Genomic DNA, 8,482 nt, shown 5'->3' on the forward strand with positions numbered 1-8,482 from the left:
TTGTCGATTCCACAGTACCTAAGTCAGAGCTGGTACATAGAGGTGCTTAGTTTTTGTTGGTGGTGGTGCTTTTGATTCAGGAAGAAAATTAGAAAGAGGGATTTGGCCATTTCAATGAACCCGTACAGTATTATATGAGGTGTTGTTCGTATCTGTTCAGTTAAACAAATACTTGAGTGTTTGTTTTGTGCAATACTGACTGAGTATACAAAGAAAAATGAACATAGGCCGGGCGCGGTGGCTCAAGCCTGTAATCCCAGCACTTTGGGAGGCCGAGACGGGCGGATCACGAGGTCAGGAGATCGAGGCCATCCTGGCTAACACAGTGAAACACCGTCTCTCCTAAAAAATACAAAAAACTAGCCGGGCGAGATGGCAGGCGCCTGTAGTCCCAGCTACTCAGGAGGCTGAGGCAGGAGAATGGCGTAAACTCGGGAGGTGGAGCTTGCAGTGAGCCGAGATCCAGCCACTGCACTCCAGCCTGGGAGACAGAGGGAGGCTCCATCTCAAAAAAAAAAAAAAAAAAAAAAAAAGAGCATAGTTCCTCCCTTTAACTTATCATAGTTTGGCATGCAAAAATCACACAATCAGAAAATTTCATGATCACATACAGGATATTATGTTAAAAAAAAAAAAAAAAGAAGGGGAAAGAGGAGGTTAATATTATCCACGGTTTTGAAGAATGCTTCTGGGCATGGCACCTGCATTAAGAACCTGAATGAATGAACAAGAGTCATCCAAGGGAAAAAAAGGAGGGTCCATTCCAGGCAAAGAAGTCAGTGTAAGCAAAGTGAGAAGATATGAAACAAAAAGCAAGCGGGGGCCGGGTGCGGTGTTGGGAGGCTGAGGCGGGCCGATCACCTGAGGTCAGGAGTTCAAGACCAGCCCGACCAACATGGAGAAACCCCGTTTCTACTAAAAATACAAAATTAGCTGTGCGTGATGGCACGTGCCTGTAATCCCAGCTACTTGGGAGGCTCAGGCAGGAGAATTGCTTGAACCCAGGAGGTGGAGGTTGAGGTTAGCCAATATCATGCCATTGCACTCCAGCCTGGGCAACAAGAGCGAAACTCCGTCTCAAAAAAAAAAAAAAAAAAAAAAGGGAAGTGGGAAATTTAGTGTTTTACCAGAGCGTGGGCCCAAATGAGCCTTCCACCTCAGCCTCCTGAGTAGCTGGACAATTCCCAATTCCCACACCTGGTAGCATGTGCCACCACACCTGGCTAATTTTTGTATTTTTAGTAGAGACAGGGGGTTTCACCATGTCACCCAGGGTGATCTCAAACTCCTGAGCTCAAGCAATCCACCCACTTTGGCTTCCCAAAGTGCTGGGATTACAGGCATGAGCCACTGGGCCCAGTCATGGTCCATGATTTCATAAAAAGAAGTTGCCGGAGCACAAGTTCAGACTCAAGTAAAGTGGCTCTGAGTCTGCATCCTAACACTCCTCCATGCTGCTTCTCTTGGTCTCGAAACCAAGAAGTTGATTATATTTTCGTCAAAGGAATCTTTTCCTTAGCGAATTCCTATAATTAAAAAATAATTCTATTTGTTTAATATTCATTATAGAAAATGTAACCAGCACTGATAAGCAAAAGAAAAACTCCATTTCCAACATCCTTTAGGAAACTATTTAAAACAGTTTGGGGTTTCTTTCTATTGTTCTCTCTCTTCCTCCCTATCTCTCACTTTACTTTCCCTTAATTTTGTGTGCGTGTGTGTGTGTGTGTGTGTGTGTGTGTGTGTGTGTGTAGTAGTATAGAGTGATGCTTTGGGCTATCGCTCTAAGTCATTATATATTTTATGGTCTTCTTTCTTTCTTTTTTTTTTGAGACAGGGTCTCGTTTTGTTGCCTGGGCTAGAGTGCAGTGGTGTAATCATGGCTCATTGCAGCCTCTACCTACCGGGCTCAAGCGAACCTCCCATCTCAGCCTCCCTAGTAGCTGGGACTGCAGGTGCACGCCACCACGCCTGGCTAATTTCTGTATTTTTGTAGAGATGGGGTTTCACCATGTTGCCCAGGGTGGTCTGGAACTCCTGGCCTCAAATGATCCACCTGCCTTGGCCTCCCAAAGTGTTGGGATTACAGGGGTGAGCCACCACACCAGGCAGGCTTATTTTTAATAATTACATAACACTCCTTTTTGGGTCAATTTTAAAAATTATTTTTAACTTTTTTTTGTCTTTTAAATTCTTCATTTGTGACAACTTAGTTTTTTGAACATATAAAAATTGGGGAAAAGGCTGGGCATCGTGGCTCATGCCTGTCATCTCAGCACTTTGGGAGGCTGAGGTGGGCAGATCATGAGGTCAGGAGATCGAGACCATCCTGGCTAACATGGTGAAACCCCGTCTCTGTGTGCCTGTAGTCCCAACTACTCTGGAAGCTGAGGCAGGAGAATTGCTTGAACCCAGGAGGCAGAGGTTGCAGTGAGCAGAGATAGTGCCACTGTACTCTAGCCTGGGCAACAGAGCGAGACTCCATCTCAAAAAAAAAAAATTGGGAAACACCACACACTGGGGCCTGTCAGGGGGTATGGTAGTGGGAGGGAGAGTATTAGGAAAAGTTGCTAATGCATGCTGGGCTTAATACCTAGGTGATGGGCTGATAGGTGCAGCAAACCACTGTTGCATACGATTACCTATGTAACAAACCTGCACATCCTGCATGCACATGTACCCCAGAACTAAAAATAAAAATTAAAATAAAAAAGAATTAAAAAAAACTGTATATATTAGCACACTTCCAGTCACCCCAGCAACAGCCACCTTCTCCCCACTCCCCACCGCCTCTGTCTTTCCAACGAAAACTAGGCCCCTACTCGCCCACTGCCCGGGATCTGCAAGCTGCGCGCCCACGAGTTTCAGCGTCTATTTGGACTTTCACAGTCAGAGATGGCAGTGGTGAAGGCATTAACATAGAAAGCTACCAGGCCTTGGTATTCTCATCTGGCGTATGCAAGATACTGGCAACATTATCATCAAACAATGGCTTGATGGCAAAGCCATCAGAATGCCTACAGGAAGGCCGTGGAATCCTGTTTCAGTCTTCTGTGGTGCTTCCCTTTTTTTTTTTCAGATGGAGTCTCGCTCTTGTTGCCCAGGCTGGAGTACAGTGGCACAACCTTGGCTCACTGTAACCTCCACCTCCCTGTTTCAAGCGATTCTCCTGCTTCAGCCTCCTGAGTAGTTGGGATTACAGGTGCCTGCCACCACACCCGGCTGATTTTTTGTATTTTTAGTAGAGACGGGGTATCACCATGTTGGCCAGGCTGGTCTTGAACTCCTGATGTGATCCGCCCGCCTTGGCCTCCCAAAGTGCTGGGATTACAGGCATGAGCCACCACTCCCAGCCGGCACTTCCTTTCTGCACTTCTTTTCCAAATCTCTAAAGACAACCAGGCTGGATATCCTCAGTCCTTCTATGACCATCATGTGACCTGGCCAGACTCCACCTGCAGTCCTTCACATTTCAGAGGGTCTGGGCAGCATCCACATGACAGCAGTGGGATCCAGGCATCCACGAGAGAAGACCACGCTTTGTTTAAAGAGGAGGGGTAGATGCAGAGGTAGAATGTGACCTGAGCAATATGGAAATCACCGAGGATCTCCGCCAGTACTTTGAAAACCGAGAGGCACAGAGAACGAGGGCGGCGGCAGCAGCTGGATGCAGAGTGCCTGGACAGCTACCTGAACGCCGACCACGACCTGTGCTACAACACCCACGGGTTGGTGGAGCCCCCAACTGAGCGGCCCGGCGAGCAGTGCCAGGCTGAGATGAGGCGCTTGTACGGGAACAGCGCTGCCAAGCTCCAGGCCGTGGAGGTTTGGTGCAGCTGAGCTTTGACAAGCACTGTGACCCAAAGCAGCCCAAGTTCTGGCCGGTCTTCCCCCTGAAGTTCTGAGCTAGGGGCACAGGACCCCAGCCTCTCCCTCTTCCTTTTGGGGGCACTCTCTTCGTCTCTCCTTCTGTACATTTCTCAGGGAAAGGGGGCTTTGTACTGAGGTTCAGGCAGGTTCACCACAGTCCCAGTGGGCCTGTCACAGGGTGGACGTACTATGCCAGCCACTTGGTGGTTGGCAGGACATGTTCTGTTGCCAATATGATATATTTTCTCCTGACATAAAATGATAATTTTGTATATATTACAGTAGTTTTTGCTGTTGTCAATCAAATCATTAACTACCTAGAAACAAACAAAAAAAAGTATATATTTAAGATACACAACATGATGTTTTGATAGACATTGTGAGATGATCATCACATTCCAGTAATTAACATATCAATCACTTCTACAAAGTCACCATTTCTGTACCCTTTGACCAACATCACCCCATTCCTCCATCCTCCCAGCCTCTGGCAATCACCATCCTACTCTGTGCTTCTATGAGTCTGGCTATTTTAGATTCTGTGTAGAAGTGGGATCATGCAGTATTTCTATTTCTTATAATATTCCTTTTTAAATGGCAGGACTTGGTGACTAGATCAGTGTGGGTGGGTAAGGGAGAAGAAAAGTGATTTATTTAGTATGTTTTCAGATTTATGGCTATGTGTATGGTGATTCAATAAAGAACTTAGAACTTGGGAGATGCACAGGTTTGTAGAGGGCAGAACATGGTTTAGACATGCTGAGTTTTTGGATCATTTAAATGGGAATGCCCTCAAGTACCTGAAGGTATGAATCTGAGGACTGAAGAAAGTTTGTGTAAAGTAGTTCTTATTTTGGCCAGGCACGGTGGCTCACGCCTGTAATCCCAGCACTTTGGGAGGCTGAGGCGGGCAGATCACGAGGTCAGGAGATTGAGACCATGGTGGCTAACACGGTGAAATCCCGTCTCTACTAAAAACACAAAAAATTAGCTGGGCGTGGTGGCGGGCGCCTGTAGTCTCAGCTTCTCAGGAGGCTGAGGCAGGAGAATGGCGTGAGCTCGGGAGGTGGAGCTTGCAGTGAGCCGAGATTGCACCACTGCACTCCAGCCTGGGCAACAGAGTGAGACTCTGTCTCAGAAAGAAAAAAAAAAAAAGTTCTTATTTTACACTTGGTGAACTTAAGACTCAGAAGATAAGACACTTTCCCACGGTTCAAAGACTTTATATGTCTGGCTAATGCTGCGTTCTTCATGCATGACACCTACTATGTCATGGGTCAAGAAACTAATAAATTTAGTTTCTTGTGAGGTAAAACAGCCTTTTTTGATCATACTCAATGTTCAGCTCACTTCTCATTCTGGTCATTGTCACCTCACACTATTTATTATTTATTCATTTTTTAGACACAGGATCTTGCTCTGTTGCTCAGGCTGGAGTGCAGTGGCACGATCATAGCTGACTACAACATTTACCTCCTGGGCTCAAGTGATCTGCCTCAGCCTCCTGAGTAGCTAGGACTACAGGCACACACTACCATCTTTTACTTTTACTACTTTTGTCTCTCAGTGTTTCATTTTGGATAGTTGTTATTGCTGCCTTTTTAATTCACTGATCTTTTCTTTGCAATGTCTAATCTGCCATTACTCCCATCCAATATATTTTCCATGTGATACATTGCATTTTCGCATCTCTAGAAGTTAGATTTGAGTCTTTTTATATATTTTATTTTTGTACTTCAAATTTTAAACACGTGAAATGAAGGTATAATAATCATTTTAATGTTTTTGCCTGTAAAATTCAAATATCTGTCTCAATTCTGGGTCAGTTTTGATTACTTTTTCTCATTATGTTTGTATTTTTAAAAAACTTCTTTGCGTTTCTGTTAGTTTCTGATTGGATGCCAGATATTGTGAATTTTACCTTATTGTGTATCTTAGTTCATTTAGGCTTCCATAACAAAATACCTTAGACTGAGTAATTTACAAATAACAGAAATTTGTTGCTCACAATTCTGGAGGCTGGGAAGTCCAAGATTAAGGTGCTAGCAGATTTAGAGTTTGGTGACGGCTTGCTTTCTGCTTCAAAGATAGTGCCTGGTTGCTGTATTCTCACGTGGTGAAAGGGTTAAGGGGGTCCCCTCAAGCCTCTTTTAAAGGGTACTATTCCTAAGTCACCTCCTAAAGGCCTCACTTCTTTTTTTTTTTTTGAGACGGAGTCTTGCTCCGTCACCCAGTCTGGTGTGCAATGGTGCGATCTCAGCTCACTGCAACCTCTGCCTCTTGGGTTCAAGCGATTCTCCTGCCTCAGCCTCCCTGGTAGCTGGGACTATAGGCGTGTGCCACCAGGCCTGGCTAATTTTTTTTGTATTTTCAGTAAAGACGGGGTTTCCCCATGTTAGCCAATGGTCTTGATCTCCTGACCTCATGATCCTCCCGCCTCAGCCTCCCAAAGCGCTGGGATTACAGGGTGAGCCGCAGCGCCCAGCGGCTCTCACTTCTTAATAAAATCACATGGGGGATTAAGTTCCAACATATAAATTTTGGAGGAACACAAACATTCAGACCATAACATTCTGCTTCTGGCCTGAAAATTCGTGTCCTTTCCACAAGCAAGACACATTCATTACATCCCAGTAGCCCCAAAACTCTTCACTTTTTCAGCATCAACTCAAAAGTCTAAAGGCCAGAGTTTCATGTAAATATCATCTAAGTCAAATATGGGTGGGACTCAAGGTAGGCAAATTGCTCTCCAATTGCGAACCTGTGAAATCAACCATGTTACGTGCTTTCAAAATAAAACGGCAGTGAGAGGTGACAATGTGCTAGCAGCCCTCACTCGGCGCCTCCTCGGCCTCCGCCTCCACTCTGGTGGCGTCGGAGGAGCCCTTCAGCCCGCCACTCCACTGGCGGAGGCCGGAGCCAGCTCCTTCTGCTTGCAGGGAGGTGTGGAGGGAGAAGCGGACAGGAACCAGAGAAGCGCGCGGCGCTCACCGTCGCGGGATTGGCAGGCCCCGCACACCGAGCGGCGGGTGGGCGCCGCCGGCGTAGAGCAGTGAGGGGTTAGCACCCGGGCCAGCACCTGCGGAGGTTGAGCCGGCTCCCCCAGCACTGCTGGCCCGCCGGCACTGCGCTAGAGTTCTCGCGGGGCCTCAGCTGCCTCCTCGCGGGGCAGGGCTCCAGACCTGCAGCCCGCCATGCCGAACCACCCGCCCCGCGGTGGGCTCCCGTGCCACCCGAGTGTCCCCGACGGGCGCCACTCCCTGCTCCGTGGTGCACGGTCCCTATTAGCCGTCCCCCATCAGCCGCCCAGGAGCCAGGCAGTGGGGGTGCACGGTGCAGGACTGGCAGGCAGCTCCACCTGCAGCACTGGTAAGGAAACCACTAGGTGAAGTCAGCTGGGTTCCTGATTCCGGGGGGACTTGGAGAACCTTTATGTCTAGCTAAGGGATCGTAAACGCACCAATCAGCACCCTGTGTCTAGCTCAAGGTTTGCAAATACACCAATCAGTACTCTGTATCTAGCTCAAGGTTTGTAAATACACCAATCAGTGCTCTGTGACTAGCTAATCTAGTGAGGACTTGGAGAACTTTTATATCAAGCTGGAGGATTGTAAATGCACCAATCACTACTCTGTGTCTAGCTCAGGGATTGTAAATGCACCAATCAGCACCCTGTCAAAACGGTCCAATCAGCTCTCTGTAAAATGGACCAATCAGCTCTCTGTAAAATGGACCAATCAGCTCTCTGTAAAAAAGACCAATCCGCAGATGTGGGTGGGGCCTGATAAGGCAATAAAAGCAGGCTGCCGGAGCCAGCTAATAGTTATCTGCTGGAATTTGTTTTTGGCGTGGTGGAATGATTAGTGTTCTTGTTATTTGGAGTTGTTTTTACTGCAGCTCGCTGTTTGAGGCCTCGCTGTTTTTAAGAGCTGTAACGCTTATCACAAAGGTCGCAGCTGCTTTCTTGAAAACCAGTGAGATGATGAATTCTCAGGAAAGAACGACCGACTGCAGATGCGCTACCTTTAAAAACTATTAACGCTTTCACCGAAGGGCTGTAAGCTTCACTCCTGTCAGCCAGACCAAGAACCAACCGAAAGGAAGATCCAGACACATGTGCATGTCTGAAAGAACAGAGTGTAGATGCACCGTCTTTAAGAACTGCAAGACTCATGGCAAGGGTCTTGCGACTTCCTTCTTGCAGTCGGCGAGACCATAGATCGCGCCAATTCCGAACACAGCAGGACAGGCGTGGAATAGACATTCCCATTTTAAAAGGGGAGAAATAAGAAGGGAGTAACTGGTTCCAAGTAAGTCCATAAGCCCGAAAGGGCAAATTTTAAGGCTTGAAGATAATGTTTACACTTGGGGCAAGGGGGTTGGGCCCGTGAGTCAGTCTCATGGGTTTGCTGGGCATAAACCTTGCTGCAGTTCTCAGGTTGGGTGGTTATGCCTGCGGGTTTCCCAGACTGGAGTTGCACATGGGTGGCTGTTAATTTCTGATTGGTCTCTCTGTGGTGGTTCCTCCCGTGTGATAGTTCAGTGTTGGGGCCCTGAGGCCATTCAGAACGTCTTTTGAAATCTAGGTTGGAGGTAGCCATACCGCTATAGC

The 8,482-nt window shown here is 47.2% G+C and overlaps 1 pseudogene; it reads left to right on the forward strand.

The window, feature by feature from the left end:
• The first annotated feature begins 2,865 nt into the window (after nt 1-2,865).
• Nucleotides 2,866-3,905, forward strand: LOC126944968 (gem-associated protein 8-like; annotated as a pseudogene).
• The last annotated feature ends 4,577 nt before the right edge of the window (nt 3,906-8,482 follow it).

The sequence above is a fragment of the Macaca thibetana genome, chromosome 20, assembly GCF_024542745.1.
Source record: "Macaca thibetana thibetana isolate TM-01 chromosome 20, ASM2454274v1, whole genome shotgun sequence".
Lineage (NCBI taxonomy): Eukaryota > Metazoa > Chordata > Mammalia > Primates > Cercopithecidae > Macaca > Macaca thibetana.